Source organism: Cyprinus carpio, chromosome A2, assembly GCF_018340385.1.
Source record: "Cyprinus carpio isolate SPL01 chromosome A2, ASM1834038v1, whole genome shotgun sequence".
In the NCBI taxonomy this organism is placed as follows: Eukaryota; Metazoa; Chordata; class Actinopteri; order Cypriniformes; family Cyprinidae; genus Cyprinus; species Cyprinus carpio.
The window spans coordinates 16820128-16847294 of record NC_056573.1 but is presented as its reverse complement, the minus strand read 5'-3'; the positions used below and the strand labels follow the sequence as shown (position 1 = coordinate 16847294).

At 35.7% G+C, this 27167-nt stretch overlaps 1 protein-coding gene across 4 annotated transcripts in view; it reads right to left on the bottom strand.

The window, feature by feature from the left end:
* astn1 (astrotactin 1) overlaps positions 1-27167 on the bottom strand; it is a 584917-nt gene that overhangs the window by 549375 nt on the left and 8375 nt on the right. The window lies entirely within an intron of this gene.

The following is a 27167-nucleotide window of genomic DNA, read 5'->3' as shown; positions in this document are numbered from 1 at the left end:
GCCGAATTCTCTTTTAAATGCATATCGGGCAATAGTTACCTCGAAAAGCACAAACCAAAGGGACAGATAGAAAGAGAGAGAGAGAGAACAAGAAAGAGAGGGCTGGGGTAAAAAGCTAGTACTATTCATCTCACATCCTGATGCAGTGTTAGAACCTGCCCTCCCCTCTCTTTCACTGTGTCTGTGCTTACAGGGAGCCACAGACTCAAATATACAATCTGGCCTTTGGCTAAATACAGCCATTTACAAAGGCTGCCTCTGAGGAAGAACCTTTCTAGAACTGGCCAGGGTGTTTGGCATCATATAAATGTTCATAATGCAGACAGAACAAAGGCTAACATCTCAAAAAGCAGAGAGTGGCGACCTGCCATTATGTGGGATTCACAGTTTGATTTAAGAATGATTATCTCTGAACAATTTTTAAATAAACTTTTTGTTTTGCTATTAAATAGATGCATACAGGCAGGAGGACTAGGACTGCAATCAGCTTTTGTTCTCTATAGGTTGAGGCATTAGTCTTATGGCCATGTACTGTATGCTAGTAAGCAATTATTATAAGCAATTATTGTCACTGTATCATTCAGTTTGGACTTTGTTTTCCTTTTGCACCATTTCCATTCATTGAGTTATCCTTCTGTTCAGGTGTGTGTCATTTAGTCTAGTCTGCTTGTATATTTAAGTTGCTTTCTTTTTGTTCATTGTTGTCGGGTCTCATGGATGTTATGTGTGTTGCAAGCCTTCTCTCTGTTTGGATTTGCCTTCTGAGGATTTATTAAAGACTGCCTATTATCATTGTGTTCGTGTGAGTTCATCAACACAGTAGTGTGACAATTATGTTCTAATTGCCATTGTCTGACACTAGGCATGTTCAGCTTGTGAAATAAATTAAAAAATGGCATCTAATATGGTGCAATTATCTCAACTCTATTTTTGAGCTTATTTTTAATTCTTTAGTTCTGGAAATGTGAAAGTTTGCATAAACTATTTTAGAAATGAATATAAAAAATACATAAAATAAACAAATAATACAAATTACAATTTAAAAAATGTAAAAATAACACAAAGCAATACAAATAAGATTAATAATAAATTAAAAATAAAATTATCTTTTTTTTTTTTTTTTGTAAAATATGTGATCACATCTATTTTGTGTAATATAGTGAATTATCCAAAACTTCAACATTGTAATTCATGTTAGATTCACAGATGACTTCTGCGGTTATCACAGCATTAGAGAAACAAGAATCATGAGGGATGAAAATGACAACTCAACTTGTGAGACGTTTTGTTCACGGCAGATCAAAGTTTACATTCACCGGCCTGTTTCAAGGTATGTTTCCTCTGATGGTGCCAATTCCCCCCCTGAATAAGAATTCAGGGCTAAGCAATCTGTCAAAGTCAGTTTTATTTTGTAAGCCTATCCAACACCCTGAACATTAAGTGCAATGGCTAGTAAATGGTAATTTGTTTCTGTTTTTGAAAATAGATTCAAAGCCATGTTTAATATTTCATGTTGGATAATTAGCCTTAGGACTGAGCCCTTCGTACAGAAAATGTGTGCCTTCAAGGTCTTGTGTGTATGTATGTATGTGTGTGTATATAAAGGCCTCTACATTATAAATACATGTGCCTTCTGCGGTTGAAACCTTTACTGTAAAAATAACTTTTAAATTGTTAGTCATATTTTAAGATTTTAAGCAACTTAGGTTCACTTATTTATCCATGAATCATTTTTTTTTTTATTTTGCAAAATATGTTAAAATGTGATTATCAAATATGATACATGAAGCTTTTGAGGAATGATTATTTGTACATACCTCAATCATAATTGTACTGGGTTCCATTATATTTTGTGGCCCCACAATAAATCCCAGAGCTCTGATCATAAAACAGCATCAGGTCAGATACAACTGACATAATAATCATATGCTATACACCTCAAGGTAGATTGAAGCACAACTTTAAAGTGACCTGATTTGATATTGTAGCAGACCAAATACAATAAAACAAGCCTCAATGAATCAATCTTCACAGAATGAACTATTTTTGGTCCAAATAAATCTGGTTTATGTGAAAAAAAGGTGGGTTATAGTTTCAATCAGGGGTTACTCTAGGGGGTTTACACCAGATTAATTGTACAACAGCTTGGTCTGAAGCTTGCAGACCAGACAAGTATTATTATTTTAAATAAACCATCCATAAGATATCACATAAATCAGTTTGTTTGTTTTTACCCAGGTGTACACTTTGCAATTTTCTCTATCCTTTATGATTGTTTTTTTTTTTTTAAGATTGAATGATATGATTCCTTTGACAACAGTAAAATGTGCAGTATATTATATGCAATATATCATAAGTCAATGCTGACAGCGTTGACTTGTCCGTTTTACATCATTAATCATGTCACATTCCGATGTCCTCATTTGCACAAAAAATTGAAATGGTCTCACTCAAACCAAGCAAGCAATGTTTTACATTTATGTACTTTGACTGGAAAAGTGAATATATATACAAACACACACACACACACACACACACATATATGATTGTCTTTTACACACACAAGCACATTGCTATAAACAGAGACATATCATAATTTTCTCTGTCTTGTACTGTATTATTTCCAGTAGAAACATTCAAACCTTCCTTAAACAAGATCAATTCACCTGAGAAGTCAATTGGATAAGATATTAAGACTCATAAGGTTCATACACTCTATAAATAAGCACCACCAACTCGCCAATGTCACCTGCTATTTTTTGAGCCACTTGGAGTGCTAAATAATGCACACTGCAGGGATCAAAACACATACACACTTGAGAATCTGCTGAGCATAGAATCCTTCACTTTGAATGTTGGCACTAAACCTTGAACCTGTTAATGTATTACAGTTAACATGGGAAAAGAGTGGCAAATGACTAGATATAAAACCATGCACAATATACTGTGGTTAGGTCATATGCCGTGGCTTCACTTAAATGTGACAATTAATTTTATCTAAGAATCTCTATAGCATAAACCATCAACTTTATCCAACTTTCACCTCTCTTAAATCGGGTTGCATTGTCCTAATCTATCTATCTATCTATCTATCTATCTATCTATCTATCTATCTATCTATCTATCTATATATATATATATATATATATATATATATATATATATATATAATACTTTGCACCATTTTCAATCACACCGTAATTTTGTCAAATTATGCAAGAAATATGAAAATATTACTTATTAATTGTGTGTATTTAGAAAGCATAAAATGGTAAAAGGTAGCTGTGGAACTAGTCATAGCAAGACAAACCAGGCAATTTAATAATAATAAAAAAAAAAATAATGCCATCATTTCCATTAAAAAAACAAAAACAAAAGACAGTTTCTAACATTGTTAGCAGACAATACTCTCTTAAAACACTTTTCAGACAATAAACTCTCTTAAAACACTTTTCAACATTTTCAGGGTCAAAAGTAGCTAACACACAAATGCCTTGGACATTTATAACAAAACCTACATGCACACCTACTTAAAAAAAAAAAAAAAACACAAGTCAAACAGGAAAGAGTCAAAAGGCCAAAGTGAAGCTCTGCATTTTCAGCAAATATGCACTAATTTGTCACATGAAAGAGAAAAACTGTTATATATTTTAAATTGCGGGTAATATGACAATTGCAGTTCAGTGAGGCTCATCAACTAGGCACAACCCTGCTATTGCACTACAGCACAGAGCTCTGTTACCGAGTCTTATCACAAATATTCAGGGGGAGCCACAATAGACCTATCAATAGGCTCAGCCTCAGTGGGTTGCCGGTGGAGCGTCTGCATATTCAGGCAAGTGCGTGTAGGTTCTTTCTATTGATCACCTACACCAAGAGGCTAATCTGGGGACACCGCTTTAAACTCTGAGCTCTGCCGAAGAAGCAGAGTTTTTCAGCATGATATTTATATATATATAACCACCTGCATGACAAAGAGGCCTCTGCCTCCCCCAAACCAGCAGGAGGCAAACAAAGCAAGTCCCTCAGCAATCACTCTCCATTTGTGACACAGCGGGAGGGTTTCAAAAGACATTTTCAGGGCAGTCAGGCTGAAGCGTGGACCTGCCAGTGTCAATCACAGACACTTAACTGGAAATCATATGCATTAATGCTATCAATAACACTATGTTCAAATTAGTGGCTAATAGCATACATGTCCAGTTTTTAAGCATGCATGCTCATTTGCATTTCTTAGGTTTTACTCAGTCATGCCTACCCGAGTTCCTAAGACTCGCTAAGAGTTTTGATATACACACACACACACACACATATAAAAAAAAAACTATATATTCAATATAAATCAGTATATTTAATAATATAGTATTTTACAACAAATACATTTTATAAATTAATAACATTTAAAACGTATTTGATAGCTTTCCCCAGTCAGACATTTACAACCATCATCTCTTTGATTCCAACATATGTAATCCCTGGAATAGAAACCACACGGAATTAAATTTTTGATGCCTGACACATAGCCCTTGCCCCGGTGTCCCCTGCACGACACATTTTATCTAAGTCTTAAGCTGCATGCACCCAGAGCTCCTTCACTGGCAGACGGCTCCCTTTAAGCTACACCTATGGCCAGTATGATGTTAAAGCAGTTGCTGATGTGGTAGAAGACAAGAACAGATTGTTCTAAAAAAGAATGCTCTTTAAAAAGGGGGGGGGGGTCTTTGCATGAGTCTATTTATAGTGTTGGACCTGGCCAACAGAGCTTAGGGGACTGGCGGGTTGAAAGAAGCAAGGACCTGCTAATGGAAGCGCTAAGATTAAAACACAGATGAGAACATGTGTCTCTTTGCCATTCAACCTCTCATCATGCTACAGATAGAGAAATCAACGTGGTGTGACCGTAATTTTGCACACATTGTAATACAACTTGTTTTAAGGTTCATTTGAAGCAAACAATAAGCTGTAGAAGAAAAAAGGCTCCATGATGCTCCTCTGTGGGTAACAGAGCAGTGTTTTAAAAATACAGACACAGCTTGAAATGCTTTACTTCTCTACTAAGGCTATCACAGACACCTTCAGCTAATGGCTATGAATAAATTGTATGATTATTGCATAGCATATCCTCTAAAACAAAATCATGCGTTTCGCTTCTGCAATTTGTGTGGTGTGACAGCAATACCACAGGCCCCTGCTCAAAGTCAGTGATCCAAAGAAGGAAACTTCATAAAAGAAGATGACTGGTGCTCTCTTTTTTAAGACATTCTTGGCTTAAGGAGAAAATTGGAGGTAATTTTCCTAAATTGATCCAGCAGAAGAAACAGGTAAATCATTGCATGCTCATTTGGCAGACACTTATAGAAATTCACTAGGAAAAAAAGAACAACATGTTTTGTTCTTTTATCATCTCTGTAGGTTTTTGATCACTTTAGCATCAAATGAAAAACACCAGGAAAAAGCAGAAGGTGGAGAAACATCCTCAAACTAATACAGACAATTTGTGAGCAGGAGTTATCTTAGAGTGCTCAACATACTGTAAGTAACACGTTTCAGAGGACGCTGGCATCTGACAGTAGCTTATAGCCTGAGACTTTCTGATCTTTAGTTCAAAAGAGTTTCTTTAGTAGATCTTTAGTTTCAAAAGGTTTCTTTGCAAATCCAAAAATACTCCACGTTATGCCTTGAAATTAGCAGATAATTGCAAATGAACGAGCAATTGACATGACATGCCAGTCTGAGGAGCACTGCAAGCCTTGTTACTTTGAAATATTGATATTAGTTCTGATTATCCCTTCATTTCCTTCCCATCCTCTTATTCCAATCTTTCTTGAATTTTTTAAGTTTTTGTTGTTCTTGTTCCGAACTATATATCATTGCCTTTTTCTTTAGCTCTGTGATGTGTCTAATTATGAATATTCAAAATCACCAGTTCTTACAAATGAGCATGAATTTGTTTCAGTCTTTTTTTTTCAGCTTACTAAAAAGTACTCAAAGAGCAAATGTAACTCCCAAATTGACACAAACACACAAATTGTGTGTGTTTGTCACATGATGCTTCAGAAATCATTTCAATCAAAGTTGAAAATATAGTGTTAATATTTATGTGATTATACATTTGTTTGAGGTTATTTTATGAATAATAATTATATAATGACTATATATATATATATATATATATATATATATATATATATATATATATATATATATATATATATATATATATATATATATATATATATATATATACACTCACCTAAAGGATTATTAGGAACACCTGTTCAATTTCTCATTAATGCAATTATATAATCAACCAATCAAATGGCAGTTGCTTCAATGCATTTAGGGGTGTGGTCCTGGTCAAGACAATCTCCTGAACTCCAAACTGAATGTCAGAATGGGAAATAAAGGTGATTTAAGCAATTTTGAGCGTGGCATGGTTGTTGGTGCCAGACTGGCTGGTCTGAGTATTTCACAATCTGCTCAGTTACTGGGATTTTCACGCACAACCATTTCTAGGGTTTACAAAGAATGGTGTGAGAAGGGAAAAACATCCAGTATGCGGCAGTCCTGTGGGCGAAAATGCCTTGTTGATGCTAGACGGCAGAGGAGAATGTGCCGACTGATTCAAGTTGATAGAAGAGCAACTTTGACTGAAATAACCACTCGTTACAACCGAGGTATGCAGCAAAGCATTTGTGAAGCCACAACACGCACAACCTTGAGGCGGATGGGCTACAACAGCAGAAGACCCTACCGGGTACTACACATCTCTACTACAAAAAGGAAAAGAGGCTACAATTTGCACGAGCTCACCAAAATTGGACAGTTGAAAGACTGGAAAAATGTTGCCTGGTCTGATGAGTCTCGATTTCTGTTGAGACATTCAGATGGTAGAGTCAGAATTTGGCGTAAACAGAATGAGAAACATGGATCCATCATGCCTAGTTACCACTGTGCAGGCTGGTGGTGGTGGTGTAATGGTGTGGTGGATGTTTTCTTGGCACACTTTAGGCCCCTTAGTGCCAATTGGGCATGGTTTAAATGCCACGGCCTACCTGAGCATTGTTTCTGACCATGTCCATCCCTTTATGACCACCATGTACCCATCCTCTGATGGCTACTTTCAGCAGGATAATGCACCATGTCACAAAGCTCGAATCATTTCAAACTGGTTTCTTGAACATGACAATGAGTTCACTGTACTAAAATGGCTCCCACAGTCACCAGATCTCAACCAAATAGAGCATCTTTGGGATGTGGTGGAACGGGAGCTTCGTGCCCTGGATGTGCATCCCACAAATCTCCATCAACTGCAAGATGCTATCCTATCAATATGGGCCAACATTTCTAAAGAATGCTTTCAGCACCTTGTTGAATCAATGCCATGTAGAATTAAGGCAGTTCTGAAGGCTAAAGGGGGTCAAATACAGTATTAGTATGGTGTTCCGAATAATCCTTTAGATGAGTGTGTATATATATATATATATATATATATATATATATATATATATATATATATATATATATATCTCCCACTCTTCATAATTTTTGTATCCTTGCTTATAAAGGATTAAAAAACATGCTTATAAAACAGAAAAATCAACAGTAGTCAATATAATTTTAAAATATAGGATATGCCACTGACAAAAGCTGATTTTATCTTCACAGCTAATATGGCCTCATTTGCTTATGTTATGCTAATTATAACATTCTTAATCCTAACTATTGCCATGTGTTGACCAATCATATACCACTGGCATAGTATTTGATGGCAATTCTCACACAGTGACTGGAAAATATTAGCTTGACATTTACAAACTAGTCCCCTTGACAAACAGCCAAAGAGATGTCCATGACTCTCCACAACACAAACAGGCAAACAGACAAAAATACAAATATCCATCAGCTAATCAGTGTATGCATGAGTCATATGTCAAATAGAGGAGAGAAAAAAACAGATCTATCCCTCTGTGCTCTTGCTTATGTTTACATGACAACCATGTAGATTTTTTTCTTGGTCTAATTACATAAAGCCACTCAGAATGTTTCAAACTGCACAACACATTTCAGAAACAGTATACATGCATTCCCTAACACTAAAATATAGTGTTGTTTGACAGTTAAGCTGCAAACTTCTGCTGTAAGCAGCTTTAACCATTAGAGTAAGTGATAACTCAAACAAATGCCACTTTCCATAAATCAATTTCCTGTAGAATAAAAACTGTTAAGTTTTACCCTATGTGACAAATTATCAAATCACCTTTAGTTCCCCAGGTAATCAGAGCCTGCATTTTCACAACTTTAAACAACACAGTCTAGCAGACTGGATGAACTTGATTAATCATGACTGGAAAACTTGATTAATCATACTTCATTAAATCACAACTTCATCTTTCAAAACCAAGCACAAGAGCGCGCTCTAATTCATATCCATCTTCCTCAAGTTTACTCTCAGGATATTGTCTTTATATTACAGAATAAATAGATGGCGTGCACAATAGAGGCATGTTTGCCTCTGCACATACATAATCAAGATCTGAAATAAATATAAAGAAACTGCTTTAGATTTAATGAAAACAGAAGAACTGAACAGAACATTTTATTCAGGACATATTTGTCAGGTGAAGCAATCAGCACAAGAATAATAATGATAATAAAAATGTCCTGGTGTTAACAAAGCACTCCACAGGCACTCAAGCACTGTTCACATTGTTGAACGAACCAAGCAACCGAACTCTCCACAGAAATATCACTAACAAGTGATGCTTCAATTCAGAATCCACTATGTACTCTACAATCTGGCCTTCACGTTAATTTGTGTCTGGGGTGCTGACTGGTCTAGAAGTATGGTAATCCATTGTAACTCAGTAGAAGGGTATGTTAAGTTAAGAAGTACCGCATTGCTAATTGCAGAAGAGCTCATCCTGGGTGTGATTATAATAAACATTCTGTAGATGAAATATTAGCCCACCTACTGTTGTTTACTGCAAACAGTGGGTTCTCTCCAAAAAGTTAAAACAAGTTCCTCATGAGCACAGTTTGACATCAACTACCTCATTAACCAAGATTTCTGTGGCACTTCGAAAAAGTCTTCCGGTTCATCCACCATCTGAAACTAGCTGACGGCTCGTTTAATTATGAGACTCTATATGCCTTCAGGGTCAGTTCCTCATCAGAAGTGCACATATAGATTGCAACACCATTACTGTCACAACCATCTTCATACGTAATTGAATTTCAGGTCTTGGGCAGACAAGAATCCAACCTCTTTTCTGTGATAGCACACCTTATAAGACTTAAAAAGCCCAACTGTGGCATCACTCATGAAACACTCCCTTAAAATGTTACATACATACATATATAAAGACATACAAGGTGAAATGTATTCATGTTTAATTGTATATATACTATATTGGTTATGTTCAGAATGTAGTATGAAATGGACCAGAATGGAGTCCACAGTATAAAAAAAAGGTGGATCTCAAAATTGTACAGTCATTGTTAGAAAGGGTTAAAATACGCAGAAGATGCTGGAAAACCAAATAATTTGTGGGACCTTAAGGATTTTTCTGAAGAACAGCGGGAAATGTAATTGTTCAGGACAAACAAGGGACTCATGAACAACTAATCACATAAAAATAAATCCATGGATCATCGAGGTAACAACACAGTCTAAAGAATCAAGTTCAACTATTATTTCCTCTTGGGAACTACATGTAAATGTCTTTTATGTGAAATATCTAATTCAGGTCAGTATTAAATAAAAAAATAGCATGCATTTTGTATGTTCCTGTGGCTCAGTGGTAGAGCATTGTGTTAGCAGTGTAAAAGGTTGTGGGTTCGATTCCCAGGGAACACATGTTAGGTAAATGTTAGCCTGAATGCACTATAAGTTGCTTTGGATAAAAGTGTCTGCTAAATGTATGATCCGTCTAGTTTTGGTAAAATAATTAACATTTTGCAGATACTGCAAAGTGTATGTAGAATTTTTACCACAACTGTATAATGTTGTATATATTATACACTGTAATAATAGTATTTATTACAAGGCTTTGTGGTATACTTGATTCTGATTGGTCAGTCGCGACATTCCGAGGTGTGTAATCCCTTGATAACAACCAGTAAAAGCTCATCTGGGTAACTGAAGTCAGCGCTGTTCACTTGCTAGGAACATTTTCTCTTCATGGAAGCTTTGCGTTAGCTAATTAAATATTTAAACTCAATTCAATATTATGTATACAATTATTTAATCATGTCATCCAGGTATCACTGACTCACTCTCTCATTTCCTACAAATGTAGCTGCTGCCATTTTGCGATGATTGTTTTGTACACTGTAATGGATTATAAGATAACTAATAAGTTAATTATTTATGTGGTGAAATGTGTAATAAGTGGTATGACTGCACCGTTTCCCTTAAATGTCCATCTAGTTTGAACTTGCCGCTTATTAGCAACTGCTGTGTTCACGGAAGCTTTGTGTTCAAATGTATAAACTCAATATTTTGTGTTTAATTATTTACTTATGAGGCAAGTAGCCATGTAATAAGTGGGATAATGTACATCCAGCCAGTTGTTATTTTAGAATAACCCCCTTCAGAGTGATAGATGACCACCTAATGGTTGCAGGTTCAAGTCTTGGGTCCAGCAGGGATTGTAGGCAATGACAATTAAATTTCTCTCCTACACACAAAGCAATGAAAAATCAATTAGGTGAGACCCTTGAGCAAGGCACTGAACCCCCAACTGCTCCCTGGGTTCCACAGCAAAAAAATATTCATCAAAGAAAGAATTGAAAGGACTGAAGTAATGGCTGCTGAAAATACATCTTTAAACAAAATATAAATAAAAATGTATTAAAATAGATAACCTTTTTTTTTTTTTAATAAATGCAGACTTTCTGATTTTTTTTTTTTTTTTTCCTTGTGTAAAAACATCTGAACTTTTGTCAGTCCTAAAATACTGTAATGCATACTGCACTGGAGGTGAGAAGTATGGTAGTGTGCTTTTCTGAACTCTGTTCTCTCCTACAAACAAAGCAATGACAAGTCAATTCCTACTGCCTTACCTAGTGGGACTCCCTCTTCCCGAGTCTGCAGCGGCGCTCCTAATATATGCAAATAATACAGAATGCAACCAATAAGACCTAAAAACCACAACAACCGAATCAATCAACAAAAAATCAAATAAAAACCCTGCTCAGCAGAGGTGCCCACACACATCTTGTCTTCGACTTCCTAGGCAACTATTTTCTGCAAGAGCTAATGAAACAATGATGTAAGTGGCCAATTAAAAAAACAAAAAACATTGAAACACTCTGATAGTGCAAAAGCAAGAAGTCATGCACTTAGCACTACAGCCCCCCATGGAGAAATGTGTTAAAAGACCATGAGCACATTTAATATGTCAGCTTTTCCGGGACAAAGAAGATGAAATTTTAAGCGAATGCCTTATTATATATAAAATGCTCCAAATTAATTACCCAGTGAGTGCTGCTATTTTTATAAGCTAAATTAAAAAGGAATCACATTAAAAGCAAAACAAAAATAATAGAGAGAGAACGAGAGAATGAACAGCAGATCCAATGAATCATTATCAATGGAAAGACCAGCATGTGGTATTTGCAAAATGAAAACAATTACTTTACTAGTTGTTATTATTATTAGACAGTAAAATATGTGTGTATATTTGTGTGTGTGTAAATGTATATATATATATATATATATACATATATATATAAATAAAATAAAACAAAAACAAACACATTTTACATAACAAAAATAATCAACCAAACTGTAAAATAATGCACATCCAGTGAACACGTTTTCAATAAGATATAATAAAATTCACTCCATTTGTCATTACTATAATAAGCAAGCAAACTGAAAAAGTGTCCCTATCTACATGAGTAATTTTACATGGGGAAAACCTTATGTGACACAGAGGCTCTTCACTGAACTTCAACACTTCTGAAAGACTATGCTTCTTTTATTTAATAATTTTTAATCTTGCAGAAAACAGCGTGCCCACTGTGCATGACCAATTAGTCCTGATAGCTGAAACTGTGTGGAAGTCAGAAACCATTCCATTGTTATAGTCTAAAATGTATCTCCCTCAGTGAATCAGTGGTAGTAATTAAAGCACAACAGCGACACAATTCATAAAAAACTGCTTTTTTGACTATGTAGTATGGCTGTCTATCAATCATAATTAATCCTCAGATTACTGCATTAACATATTTTATGTTTGAACCAGGTATATGCACATATTGACTGCTGCTGATAATCTGGATAATCAATTATCGTCAAATGCATATGTAAAGTCTGATGTCGTGACCTGCATAAATGATATGGGTAAATGTCTCTATTTCTGAAGCCATAACTTCAAGATCTCTCATTTTGATGAGGCAGCATGTGCTTAAGATTTAAGCAATACATTTTGTCTAATAAGGGCTCCAGATGTGAAGATAAGATTATCTTCTTTCCTCTTATTATTGATGTAGTCCTGTGCCCAAGGACTCCTGGAAGGCCTAATGGTGAATAGAGGGGATTTCTTTCACAAAAATGAAATTAATGATGACTTCCTAAAAAGATCTGGAAAGAATCTGGACTGTTTTAATCCACATACATCGTTTGGCTTGCTGAAGCCTCATGTTCAGAAATCTTCAAAGTCCTTAACCTTGATATCTTTGAAAAAACATACTACTACAACAAGGCTTCTGACAAGAGCAATGAATGATTCAGTATTGAATTTCAAAATCATGCACAAAAGCAGAGTGAAGACTGTCTGAATCACACAATTACCTTGCTATGGCGGCCAGATCCTTGCTTTAATGCTGTGTTCCTGAAAATCTATATATAAAGTTTCCAAAAAGTGGTTAGTGGATCCAGCAGACATTTATGGTTTCTTGTATTAGTATAATGTAATCTAAGCCAATCACAAACAAACCTGCAATTTAGTTAAGTAATTTAGAAACATTTGGAATAAGTGATATAGACTAATTATTGTTACTTAGTGAAATGGATGCACATGAAAAACAGGGCAACCTGCTGAGATGGGAGAATTAATATAACCTTTATGAAATCGCCTGAGACTATTTAATATTTTTCTTTTTAAGAGGCTCAGTTGCTTTCTCAATAAATAAATAAATAAATAACAATAAAATAAATAAATAAATAAATCATCATTCACACTTTTGTAATTAAATGACTGTGATCACACTTTAAAATTAGAATACTGACAATAACCATAAGTTGCCAGAACTTTACATTTAATAAAAAGTGCTTAATACATTTAATTTTAAAAATGTAATAAAATCTGGCAAAAGTTTAAAAACTTTAAAAATAAATGCCATGTTTGAGACTGTTCCGAATGCAAAAATATACATACTTAGGGATGCACGATGAATATCGGCACGACATTAATGTGCATCTGTCAGTAAAGCCGGTTCTGTAAACGGGTAAATCTCTACACGTGCGTGCTTTCACGTGGAGCAGCATTTACTACACAAAACCGTTGTTCACTGACAAGCTGCTCAAAACCACAATCATATTTTGCGCATGTTTTCGCGCAGCTTGTCAGTGAACAACGGCCCGGTGTAGTAAATGTGTTCCACGTGAAAGCACACACGCATTAAATATCGTGCTGATATTTATCGTGCATCCCTATCATACTTTATATGTGGCCTACATGTCCAAATACTTTATGTACAGTGGGGAAAATATTTATTTCATCCCCTGCTGATTTTGTAAGTTTGCCCACTTGCAAAGAAATTGAAGGGTCTGTAATTTTTATGGTAGGTTTATTTTAACGGATAGAGACAGAATATCAACCAGAAAAAAAACACATTATATAAAGGTTATAAATTCATTTACATTTCATTGAGTGAAATAAGTATTTGATCCCTTACCAACCGCAAGAATTCTGGCTCCTACAGGTTATGTGTCCATGTGGAACACAGATTAGTCCTGCCACTTTAAGAAGTTACTCCTAATCTCAGCTCGTTAGGTGTACAAGACACCTGTCCACACAATCTGTATCTTCCATTCCAGCCTCTCCCACCACCATGGGCAAGACCAAAGAGCTGTCAAAGGATCTGTAGATCTGCACAAGGCTGGAATGGGCTACAAGAAGCTTGGTGAGAAGGAGAGAACTGTTGATGTGATTATTCAGAAATGGAAGAAATACAAAACAACCATCAATGGGTCTTGGCCTGGAGCTCCCTTTGCAAGATCTTGCCTCATGGAGTAAGGATGATCATGAAAAAGGTGAACTACACGGGAGGAGCTTGTTAATGATCTTAATTGGACCATAGTCACCAATCAAAACATAGGTAACACACTGCACCGCAATGGACTGAAATCCTGCATCACCCGCAAGGTCCCCCTGCTCAAGAAGGCACATGTACAGGCCCATTTATAGTTTGCCAAAGAACATGTAAATGATTCAGAGAAGGCTTGGGAGAAAGTGCTGTGGTCAGATGAGACCAAATTTGAGCTCTTTGGCATTAACTTGGCTTGCCATGTTTGGAGGGAGAGAAATGTTGACTATGACCCCAAGAACACCATCTCTACAGTCAAGCACAGAGGTGGAAATATTATGCTTTGGGGTTGTTTTTCTGCTAAAGGTACAGGACGACTTCATCGAGGGGCAAATGGATGGGGCCATGTACTGTAAAATCTTGGACGAGAACCTCCTTACCTCAGCCAGAACACTGAAGATGGGTCATGGATGGGTCTTCCAGCATGACAATGACCCGAAACATACCAACACGGCAACAAAGGAGTAGCTCAAGAAGAAGCACATTAAGATCATGGAGTGGCTTAGCCAGTCTCCAGATCTCAATCCTATAGAAAATCTGTGGAGGGAGCTGAAACTTCATGTTGCCAAACGACAGCCAAGAAACCTTAAGGATATAGAGATAATCTGTAAAGAGGAGTGGACCAAATACTCCCTGAGATATGTGCAAACCTGGTACAAACCTGGAGACCAACTACAAAAAAAGTCTTTCCTCTCTATTAAGTCATGGTTTGCTTGGGGATCAAATACTTATTTCACTCACAGAAATCCAAATCAATTTCTAACCTTTATATAATGTGTTTTTTTTTTTCTGGATGTTTTGGTTGGTATTCTATCTCTATACGTTAAAATAAACCTAACATGAAAATTACAGACACATTTTTTGTAAGTGGGCAAACTTACAAAATCAGCAGGGGATCAAATAAATATTTTCCCCACTGTACTTTCAAATGTTTGGTATTTTGCTACTGTTATTTTACTGCATATTTATCATCAACTGTATTTACTGTCCTACATGTCCCAAAACCTTTTATCTCTCTACTGCAGACTAATGATAGCTTGCAGAGAAAGAAAGAAAGAAAGAAAGAAAAAAACATTTCACTGCCACCCTGTTGAGCTCGTGAAAAATAAATCTTTTAACTCTGAACAGCAACAATACAGAGGCTGATTCATATTATTCATATTACAATTGTGGCCTCAATCAAAGAAGGCTTTATAAAAAAAAATAAAAATAAATAAAAAAAAAACATTTCAGGGAAATTTTAAAGTTCTATTTAAAATGCATGTATTTCATATTATAAAATAGTGATATAAAATGGCATAATGAGAACAGCTCAAACCCAGGCATCACTTGCTGTTCTCATAAAGCTCTCACGACCTTGCCAAACTCTTGCTACCTTTTCACACAGCTCGCATACATCAGACTCTCTGAAGCTTTCCCAGAGAAGAATGAATCTTGGATGAAGGACATGTAAAGAATGCAAATGTTCTGTCTGTGTTTTCCCTAAACTTCAATTTCTCAGCTTCAGTTACAGTATGTAGACAGGTTGTCTGTCTTCCCCCTCAGGGGCTGCATGATGACATCTGTCGCCACATATGGCGGCCAAAAAGAGTGTTTGTTTTTAAATCTAATGATAAGCACAACAGTGGGATCTAGTATGTGGTGAAATGATAATGGTATTGCTGATCATATTTTCAGAAAACGTTTCATACTGTTAGAGTGCACGTTGCATGTTATGGTGGGAAAAAAATGCAAGAATGATGAAAAAAGGTTTCAATTGCCAAAGATGGCAGCCAGGATCAAATTGTTGAAGGAAAATAATCTATGTTTATGGAAAGGGGAAAGCACTTTTACGTGATAGAGGCTATTTTCTCGAACACAGAACAGTCATCAAAAATGACTGTTTTACAGTGATGATAAACACTGACTTTTGCAAGGTGTAAGTCTTTTGGCATATTTCCTGTTGCACTAGCGCTAGGGTCTGAGTGCTGTAATGGCCTCATCTACACAGATCTATTGCTGTATATTTAACCTTCTGTCATACTATGATCTCCTGCCAAGATGTATTTCAAGGATATTAGGATATGCTTGCATAGTATTTATGACACCTACTACCTCCATTTGGTTCGATAATAGCTATTTAGGGCTTATTTGATCAGAAAAGGGAAATTTGATCAGCAAAAAGATCCAATTGTTATTTGACATGCTGGTTTTTAGACACCTCGAATGGATGGAATAATCTCTAAGCCCCTGGTCATATTACTAACATCAAATTGAAGACTTTCTACTTTTTCTCCTCTAAACAGAAGCAATATCTACAGTACAAAAACTCTATTGAGAATCAAGGTTGTCCCGTTATCGAAATTTTAGTCAATACCACATGCATCCACCTTTCAAATTTTCCAAGGTCAATAAAAATCAAACATCTACAATGATTTAATGATCTATATGTGATATACGCAAAATAATTTAAGTTTATTACGAATAAAATATATTATAGTAGTACAAATAAAACATATGACAATAATATACAAAACATGATATAATGAAACGTATGCAATGTACATATTTTAAGAACATTCTTTTCAATGGCTGTCAGTGGAGAAAGGTTTTGGTTTCAGATGGTTAAAAAAGTTAATATTCTTGTGAAAACATTACTCATTTAAAAAATTATATATATATATATTAATATAAATATTAACAAATTAAATTAAAACCCTCAGGTATTCTTAATTAGATACTCATTGCTTCGGCTGCCCACTGCTCCGGCTGACCACTGCTCTCTGCTGCCGACTGCTCCGGGTGTGTGTTCACGATGTGTGTGTGTTCACTGCTGTGTGTGTGCACTTTGGATGGGTTAAAAGCAGAGCACGAATTCCGAGTATGGGTCACCATACTTGGCTGTATGTCATGTGTAAAAGGAAACACCTGAGAACAAAAAAAAAAAAAAATAAAAATACCAGTATGCCTATAGTACACCAAACTTAAAATAAACAACTTAATATAGCAAATAACCACACGGATGTAAACAGAGCTTAGATCTCATCCACATCTAGGTCATGGAATATTCCATATCATACCAACAGGTTAAAAATAAATCCACCCTGACTTGCATTTATTACTGCTCACAGTAGCAGGCCATAAGTTTTAAGATACAGCTTAGAAAAACACTTTAGAGCATAGTTTTGAGCCCTCTATCTGGGACAACACCTTGGAAAAAAAATTGAAGTGGTGGTAAATTTGCAATCTATTGCCTCTAGGGTCTGTCCGTCAACCAGTTGCTGAAGACAGAAAACTAAGTCAAATGAATGGATGTGTACAGCATAAGAAACCTTTTCTGAGGGAAGCCTCCTGAAAAACTGGAAGGTTTATTTTGTTTTCATTATACCTTGCCAAAAAAAAAAAAAAAAAAAAAGTCTGAAACTGTTGCTCAAAATTTGTTCTAAAATGTGGCCTGTTTGGGTTTCGGCCAAGGTGAACTGTAGACACTCTATGTAGCTGGCAAGTTTATTTATCATTCAGCTCGGACAAAAATTTGGTCAGATTTGGCCCACATTGATTCAGTCTTTTGTCCTTTATTTTATTTCTGGGTCATTAAAACTATAATCTTTATCATTATTGTTATAGTTATTGTTCTTGGTGTCAACAGGCCTTTACAGTACATTAAAAACTGAAAATGTCTGTACATAGATTACTTCACAGTAAGATCTATAAAATGCATTTACAAAATAGATGGTGAATTTTTATTTCATGCCAACTTTAATGACTGCTCTATAAGTAAATTATAAAATAATGCTCACAGGCTTATTCATCCTCAAATGCAACAGATCAAATCCTTCACAAAGGATTGTATCATGAAGTCAAGATGTAAATGCATGGTGCCTTCAGGCAATACACAGACTGACTGCATGTGTTGTAAATCTGCATGATGAGGTCATGCCAAAAAAGCTCTTAAGCCTTCAAATTCCCTTAAGCTTTGGAAAATGTGTAATGTTTTGTAAAAACCAGACTCTGGAACCCAGATCCCTTTTAAAGCATTACTCTATCACATTATGAAATAGAACAAGAGGGAAGATATTTTTGTTTTCTTTAGTTCTCTCATCAGTGTTTGAAGTTGAAAGCTAGCTGGCCATAGCAGCCAGATTCTAACAGTGTCCAAGCTGTCAGAGGCAAGGTGTTTTAATTAAAAGCTTTTAGGGTTGAAAACATAAGGCTACGTGTCAATGCCACAGTCGATACAGTTCAAGCATTCTTCTGGCAATTAGCCAACCGCTGGATTGACAGAGTATCTCAGCCTCACCTGGCAGTTCTTTCCACTGAAGTTAACATGTCAGTCTCTCCTTGCCTGTTAATAAAAGATGTTCACAGATGGCTAGTATGTGTGCAATGTCAGGCCCATTCAGTTAACCTCTGTTCAGAGCGGGGTTAAAGACAGATTTATCAATGTTATTAAAGGGTTAGTTCACCCCAAAAATAAAAATTATCCCATAACTTACCCTCAAGTCATCCTAGGTGTATATGACTTTCTTCTTTCAGACGAATCCAGTCAGAGTTATATTAAAAATAGTCTTTGATCTTTCAAGCTGTTTAATGCAACTCAGTGGGTGTTGCATAGATCCGTCCAAAAGCAGTTAAATAAAATGTGCCCATCCATAAAAAAAAAAAGTCTCTCACACAGCTCCGGGGGGTGAACAAAGGCCTTCTGTAGCGAATCGATGCATTTTTGTAAGAAAATTTTTTAAATTCAAAATGTAATAATCACTTTAATGTAGCTTGCGCTCACTGTTGTACACTGGAAGAAGCTCCAGGAGCGTGACGTATTGGGTCAGTGTTGCGCATGCGAAAGTGAGTCTCATGAAAACCAACGCTTGTTTACAGGATCAAAAGAAGCAAAGATTCCTTATTTTGGCAAAGGAAAACCAGTCTCCTCTTGGCTTATATCGAAATCCTCCGACATTCTTTTCTACAAATCCTCATTTTGTACTTCTGAATGATGACCGTTGTTTTGTTTTGATCTCTTCCCTGTGCTTCCACGTGCGTCACTTCTGATCGGCGCATGCGCAAAGCTGACCTTATACTGTACGTCATTCCCCCGGAACTGCTTCCAGTGTCCAGTGCAAGCTACATTAAAGTCATTATTACGTTTTGAATATGGATATTTTTCTTACAAAAACGCATCGATTCACTAAAGAAGGCCTTTGTTCAAACCCCGGACACTTTTTTAAAGGGATGGGCACATTTTATTTAACTGCTTTTGGACGGATGCATGCAACACCCGCTGAGTTCCATTAAACAGCTTGAAAGATCAAAGACTATTTTTAATGTAACTCTGATTGGATTCGTCTGAAAGAAGAAAGTCATATACACTTAGGATGACTTGAGGATGAGTAATTTATGGGATAATTTTCATTTTGGGGTGAACTAACCCTTTAAGACACTTCTGGTGTTGTTTACTTCGAGAAGACAGAGACAGGCCTGTCAGCGGCTCATTGCTTTTTCAAGTTAACACTAGTTACATTTCAATACATTTCCCAGAGATCATAAACACATCCTGTCTTTTATGTATAAATTGAAACACTTTCAACCAAAGATCAACAGAAAGACTTAAAGGGATAGTTCACCCCAAAATGTATAAACACTGACATTTACTCATCCACATGCTGTTCCAAAACCATGAATTACTTTCTTCTGGAAAGTTGAAGTTGCTCTTTTAAATTCAATTACTGTCAAGCAAGATTTTCAAGGCAAGACTTTTAGCAAATAACGAGAAGTCTTCTTAAGACTTACAGTAAAATATAGTATGCAAGTTGTATGGACTACTTTTAGGATTCTTGCATGCTGCTTTCTTGTTATTTGAACTTGACAGAAGCTAATCATTGCAGCGTTTGGACCAATCAGACTCATTTAATCCAGCAAACCCCCTCACCCAAAGAAGCAAATGATGTGTTAAGAGTTCTGTGGACAACCCCCGAAGAGCAGCTAACACCTAGGGGTGTGTGATGATAACAAAAAATGATATCTCAGTATTTTCTGGAATTTTGTCTATAATGATAAGACAGTATTTTGCTGAGCATGTTATTATGCTGGTACCTCGGCATGTTTAAGACTGCCATAGACAGCTCACTCCCCTGCAGGGGATACTTTAAATATAAACCTAAAATTACCGGTATGGGGTATACTTTAAATATAAACCTAAAATCACCAGTAGGTGCCGGAAAATCGCTGAATGAGTGAGTCATTGAGTCATTCATTCAACCGATTCATTCAAACGACTGATTGATTCAGTAATAAAACACCATCATGTTGCTCCGCAGAGACACAACATAATTTTGATGTGGCTTTGTTTGGAACTATTTATAAGTCACTTAATATTAACTTCTTGTTAATTGAACTGTTCATCAAATCAATATGACATTTGCAATCATGCTGGTATTTGGAGAAAAACGTCATTCTTTGTGTGAAATTAACTATATCAGATTATATAAATATAAAAGACATAAAAGTCATACAGTATGAGGGCATTTTTGCCCTCTTATCTTGAATTTTGGAGGAATTCTAAATGTATTTCAATAGACTTAATCACGCAGTGAAAGTGTGAAATCAATAATGTCAAATTGTATTGAGTTTAAACAACAATTACGATATTACCGTAGAATATATATATTGCACACCCTTACTAACACTCCACAAAGGCAGAACAGGCCTCTGGTTACCATGGCAAGCAATGACAAATCATCTGATAACACTGGTTTTGTTGCTCAGAGGAATGTGGGCAGAGCAACTCTCACTCCATTTCCCCATAGGAAAGACATATAATGCCCATAAAAATGGACTCTTCTCTATTCATTCATAGGAAACCTCGGAATGAACATGCCTTTATCCCAAACATTGTATGTATGATTATTACCTCCTTGTATATTGTCTTTTGTATTGTATACTGTTTTATGCATGCTTAAGACACTTAAACACTAGTTATTCACTAGTTCTGTAATAGTTTTTGCATCAGCACCCAAACCAGTTATCAGCAAAATACCATGTTCGAAGACAAAGATTCGTAAACTTTCTCTCCGAAAGTTTAAGGCTGATGATATATGGGGCAACTTTTTGAGCAATGCTGCCAGGCAACTTTGCCCAATGTTGCCGTCAACGGGCAACCAAGTGAGACACAGGGCCCACGACAGATCTAAAGTAAAAACATAGAAACTTGTAAAACAATCCAAAATTGAAACATCCCAAACAACATTGCAAAAAAAAAAAAAAAAAAAAGTTGTCCGGCAAAATTGCTCCAAAATTTGCCTTGTGTCACATCAGCCTAAGTCACAATTGGCTCACTGACCCCCTGGAGGTCTGACCTCCACAGAAGCTAAAAGGCCTCACATCCCTGACCCACCTCACTCATCACGTCTTCTGCTCCGGTCCAACCGCTATCCGTAGGACCAAACCCGCACCGGCAGCACCTCAAAGTTGCAACTTCTCACATGGGAGAGAACTCTCCAGAACAGCACCAAGCCGAACCTTCAAACCATCTAGACTTTTATCTGAGAATGCATCTAGATGCTCGTTCAATGTCCAAGGGAATGCAAGTATTGTACATTTAACTAAAGGAAACAGAGGTTTAGTATAAGCTGTAGACCCTGTTGTAAAACGACGCTGAGGTTTTGTGCAAATGGTTAACTGACTCCTATTTATAGCTTCATCCCCTGAATGTTTTCATTTATTCAGTCTCATTTGCCCTTCCCCCATGTATTGTATGTGTGATTGTATGTTTGTTTGTTTAGACTAGTTATGTGTTTAGTTAATAAAACTTCTGTGCACAGATTACACAAGTTTCCGATTCTGTCACTGGTTGTGGATAATGTCCCTTTAATGATTCTATCTTGTTTCTAATGCACTATACTGTAAGAACGTTATTTTCTGTGACCACGAAAATATAATAAGTTGATATGAAATATAAGTTGATATGAAATTACACTGAATGCTTGCTGGACAAACAGATTAATTGATGGTAATATTAATTCTGCTACAGTTAATACTAGCAGCTGATAAAAATAATTGTAATTAATTATATTTAATTGTAATTATTTATTAACATTTAACAGGGAGGGATGTCAAGTTCCAAAAAGGCAGCATACAAGCATCATAAAAGATAGCATAGTAGTCATATGAACTTCTTTTCTGAAGCCATACAATAGCTTTGTGTGAAGAACAGACTGCAACTGAGGTTATTCACTGAAAATAATCTTGCTTTCATAATTAACCTTGATGTTGTGCTTCTTAGCTGAAAAATTACATAACAAAACTATTATAACAGTGTCAAAAAGCTGCCAATTGTCAAGGGGGTTTAGTAAGTAGTATTTTCTTTCAATGACAATCACTGAGCAAGTTTCCCATGAACGAGTGCAAGGTAATGAAAGTAGGGCTTTGTTTGTTTTATTGAAGTTCTCTACTACCTCCCAAGGGACCACACTCTTTCAAACAAAGATGTTGCATCATTGTCAAACCAGGCATCCAAAACTTTGTAAATTATAAAATCCTGACAGATCTGCAATAATCAAACCATCATATCCACAACACTCTGCTCCGACATATTATCATCCGTGTTGCAACCAGCTGCGAAAAATATGTCTTCTAAATAAACGTGATCTAATTATAGACATTATTGTAGAGGCCTTGGGTGCTTAGCAAATCTACGCACAGTTATACCACGGAGAGCAGAGAGTCAACAGCTCAGCCATGTAGATGAAAGGAAAGAAAGAAAGGAAGGAAGCTTTTATTAAATATTCCTTACACAAACAACAGACAGAATTGAGCTGGGAGTGGGTCTACGCTTTCAAACAAAAGTATGTCTCATGAACGAAATGAAAAACAATGACCTGACCTTCAAGAGCACCCGCTCACCTCAAATGGTCCAACCCTCTTTCTGACGGACAATGACAGCAATTCTCCAAGGGCATGTTACCATCTCTCTCTGACCTAGGGCAAAACTCTTGTCAAGCATTTTGGGTTTCTATTTGCTCGCTGCAGACTTGTGAAGGCTAGCTGGAACAGAGAGAATTTTGGAAATGATACATAAAAACGTCGTTTTGTCATTCAGTTTTAGGTAACAGAAATGCAATGTGACAGCAGACTTCTGGAATGGCCACACCCATTACAGATTTGTTTATTAAAAAATCATTTTACCGCATGTGAATCGATACATTATTCTCCATTAAATAAACAAGTCTCTGAGTGTGCCCTACGTAATGTGGTTACGCTCATATATTTAGTTATCACATTTATTCCACACAATCATGTGCTGCTCTAAGACATTAGATGTGAAGGTAGACCGTGTGCTAGACTGTCTGAATTCTCCCCTGAATACCTGGCAGCACATTTATTACCCAATACAGCTCTATCCTGGTAAAACATTTCACCTTGAAATTCCATTATATTTATTTACAGAACCACCACTATAGAAGTGCATAAAGGTGTTTTTGGGACACCATTGCTAATTTGACCATGGACAATGGCTGGAAGTTGGGGGAGAGTAAGAGGAAAATAGAATCACGGCACATCAAGAGAAAACTATGGTTCTGACAACACAATTTTCATAATTAGTATTTTTGACAAATTATTTTTTTTTTTAACAAGATTGAGATTTTTTTTTTTACATTTTGAAAGAGTCTCTTATGCTCAACAAAGCTGCATTAGTTTTAATTCTGTGAATATTTTAATTTAATAAATTAATTATTTTCCATTTTAATATTTTTGTGGAAGCCATGGCATTTTTTTTTTTTCAGAATTCTTTGAATAAAAAGTATTTTTAAAAGCATTTATTTAAAACAGAAATGTATTTATTGTCACTTTATGATTTTTTTACAGCATCCTTGATGAATAAAAGTATTAATTTACAAAAAAAAAAAAAAAAAAATGTGACTGACTACAAACTTTTGAACAGTACTAGTGTACAAATGCTCTAAAATTATTTTAAGATCAGAAGCACATTAATATTTATTTATTTATTTATTTAATTATTTATTTATTTATTTATTTATTTTAAATCAAGAATTTATCTTGAATTAAGTTTATTTTTCCATTGGCAATTTGTTTTGGTTTTTCTCTGAGGGTGTTTTTCCACCCACCCACACATACTCTTGAGTCAACAAGTAAATCATGGTGCTAGGCGAAGTCAAAGGTTCAATTCTCAGGGAACATGCATACTAGCAAAATGTCTACCTTGAATGGAGTGCAAAATCAATATGGATAAAGGTGTCTGCCAAATGCATAAATGTGTCCTGAAAAGATCAAGGAGTTCTGAGATACACTGCAGCCTATATAATCTTTGAAATATATCTTCAAAACAACATTCTTCCTAAGGCATAAATCAAAAAGGTCTTTTTTTTCTTCTTCTTCTTTTGGACGTGAGGTAAAGCTAACTCAGCCCAACAAGCTTAATCACAACACACACAGTTTCCCACTCTTTTTCAGCAATCATATTCCAGGACTTCGAGGACTTTTCCAGGACAATTTTTATTTAATTACGGCGGGAATAAAAGAGCAGGAACATGCCCTAAAATAATATATTCCTCTCTCTATAAGTCTTTAAAAACACAGTTTACGGCCATGACTTAACTATAAAAATCAGCTCTCTAATATGAGCTCTTGTTTATACATTACAACAAAAGATTTCAGTACCATAGCAAAAAATTAAATAAATAAATAAATAATACTTTAAGTATTTAAGTATTTGAAAATAAAAATTAAATTTATGAGTTCATTATTAATGCTAATAATAATATTCTTATATGTATATTTCAAATGTTTTTCAATGAAGTATTGCTTTAATAGGGTCAAGTGAAAAATGAGTGGACTAACTTAAACACCTCTGACTGGCCATTGCATCGCTCTTCACGGAAAACGATTTAAATACTATATGCACAGAAGTGTTTGAAAGCTGTCCTGAATTGAGTCTGTACTTGCTGCAGAAATGCCAGTGTTGTTATATTTTTTACATTTCAGAATCAACTTGGTACAAAATATAATAGCATACTTTTGAAAATAATCAAAATCATTAGTTATTAAGTAACTGAATTAATGTTAACAAAGCTGCTTTCCACTTTCCTACAAACATTCATCACAAGACTAAACGGCATCATTAAAAATACTTCTCTTAAAGATGACCACTGGATAGAACATTAGAAAACACATCAGTGTTGTTCACACTGTCAAAAGTCAGTAGTGATCCACCAATCTTGATTTTTCATGGCCGACTCCAATACCAATTTGTTAATATTTATTCAATTTTTTAAAGCATGAGATAAGATAGAATAAAAATATGAGTAAATGAACTATGTTTTTTATTTTTTTTATTTTTTATTTTTGGCTCTATTATAGGCCCAACTCTCTGTACCCATTTAAAATTAGAGTCAAACACTGCATTTTATTCACAATCCAAATAAAGATGCTCAATACATGAGCAGTTTCTGATTTAATTTAGATTAAATTAGCTGTAATTTCAAAATCAGAAGCAAAAACAGAAAGTTATAACTTTAGCTTTGTGAAATTATACTACATAAAAAATCTGTATGAAACAGAAACAGCAGACGAGCTGAATGAGAACGCAAATTCACTCTCTGACAGCAGGTGGCGCTTATGGAACAGCACCGATAGAGCGTTTCCCTGGTTACCGCTGTAAACAAAGCAGCACTGTGCTTATAACACTAACCTACTTCAGTATACATTATAGAGAAGCAAGATAAAAAGAAAATACCATCTAAACTTTTCTAAAAACATTCAGTTCCCCTTATTTTCATAAACCCCATACATATTCTCCACTTTTTTTTATGTATTTGGTGTATTTTGAATATTTGTATGTGTGTGTTAAGTGTTGTATATGTGAAGCACCACAAAAGTCTGAATTAATTGCCCAAAGGGAATTAATAAAACTCTAAACTATAATTCAATATTAAGTATTTTCTTCCAATATTTCGCGCATCATGAACGGTGAGCTGCTCTGTCTGCTACAGTATTTCCCCTCTTTGCGTTTTTCTTCAGCATCTCTGGCCTTTATTAACATCTCATTTACAGACTTTGAAATATTTACACACAGATGACATTTTGGAAAATGCTCGCTATACAGTTTGTGTGCAAGGCCGGAACAGAGATCGGCTGAAATAAAACAAAAGAGCCGGTGTCCGGTTGCCGATCGGGCGTTTGGAGCAAAAACAGGCCACTTCCCATTAATGGCTGTTTGAGAGTTTTATAATATTACATTAATTGTTTTGTTTTTTTTAAATAATAATTTTCCAGGACAACAACAGGATTTTCCAGGACATTTGACATTTTCTCTCATTTTCCATGTGTTTTCCAGTACTGGAAAATTAGTCATCTATTTCCCAGGTTTTCCAGAACTCGTGGGAACCCTGACACATCATTTGTGGCTGTAAATCATGTGGCTGTGAATAACCACACCGTAACATTGTGTTGGTGAAAAGCCCATTACCTGCACCATAAGCCCTTCTATTCTATCTCAGCTCCTGTCCTGACCAGACAAGTATGCTGTCTGTGTCATCTCATTAGCTTGGGCTCTCCACAAGCAGCAGCACAGAGCAGTGGCAACAAAGAGTGAAACCTATACAGAATGTTTCTTTGCTATCCAAATGGCTGAAGTGAAAAGAGATGGAAATGGAAGCAGGAAAAGTGTAGCATTTGGAAAGATTACAGGGTACAGGATCACTGTGAGGATAGTATTAAATGAATACATTTGAAGGTGTTCTCTTGGAAAGTGATTGAGGAGACACCCTGTTCTTGGTTTGGCATTAAATAGGGTCACTCCCACAGCGCCAAGAGCCAGTGTCACTCAAAAGTTCTTACTAAGCTCTTGCTCGCAA